Below are 1,058 nucleotides of genomic sequence, written 5' to 3' on the forward strand. Positions count from 1 at the left end.
TAGCTAAATCGGAGCAGAGAAGCAGCACGAGCGAGGGGGAGAGCAGCAGCAGCAGCGCGAGCGAGTGAGAGTCGGAGCAGCAGCAGCTGGGTGAGCGAGGGAGAGCCGGAGCAGCAGCAGCAACAACGTGAGTGAGCGAGCGAGAGCTAGAGCAGCAGCAGATCTGGCTGGTATGGACGCCGCCACCGAAGGGGCCTCTCACTTGGGGAGAGCCGCCGTGGAGATGTCACCCGCGACGCCGACTTCAAGGTAGCCGCTCCATGGGGGTGTGGGATGGAGCACCGTCGGCGCCGGGAGGTCGAGCTAAGGAGAAGGTGCGATGCGATGAGTGTACAACCTCTTTGGTGGCGCTGAGTAGGCCTCGGCTTCGTCCGAGGAGTCGGTGAGGATGTTGCGGTTCCGGTGGAGCAGGTTAAGGCGGCGCTGTGGGGATGGAGCAGCCGCGATAGACGAGGCGATCGTCGGAGCAGCTCCTTGGAGGTGGATGATGGGGCGGCTGAACCGGCAGGACGACAAGATGGACGACGGGTCCTCATCCGGGGAGGTGGACGCGGAACGTCGAGCTGTTGTGGTGGACGACTTCGTCGGGGAAGAGGCTCCGGCTGGGAAGCAGTAAGGTGGCGGATGGAGGAGGGCGGGGTTTCGCGGCTGGAGCGGAGAGGTTATGGCGGCCTGGGATTTCGAATGGCAAAAAGGAGGCGATGGGAGGGGGTGAACCATGACTTAGGGACGCGCTTGTCCAAAATGTAGGGTGTGTTACAAAAGTACCCCCCACCGATTTGAACTAGCGGCCCTTTCAGCTTAGGGTTAGAAGGGGGATTTCGTGTGTCGGGATTTGGCAGCTGGAGGGAGTTTTCGTGCGCTTTGTAATTTTGGGATAGCAAGGCGCGGGTTGTGAAGGCGCCAGTTTTGGGAGCACGATATCTGAATTTTCGGGATATAACAAGGCGCGGGTTGAATTTTAGGGACAAGCCTAACGTGTAATATTGTACTTGTATGTACCAAATCAATTCGCACTTCCCTCAACCAAGAAGAAAACGAAAAAATAAAAATATTCA

This window comes from Triticum dicoccoides, chromosome 2A (genome assembly GCF_002162155.2).
Source record: "Triticum dicoccoides isolate Atlit2015 ecotype Zavitan chromosome 2A, WEW_v2.0, whole genome shotgun sequence".
In the NCBI taxonomy this organism is placed as follows: Eukaryota; Viridiplantae; Streptophyta; class Magnoliopsida; order Poales; family Poaceae; genus Triticum; species Triticum dicoccoides.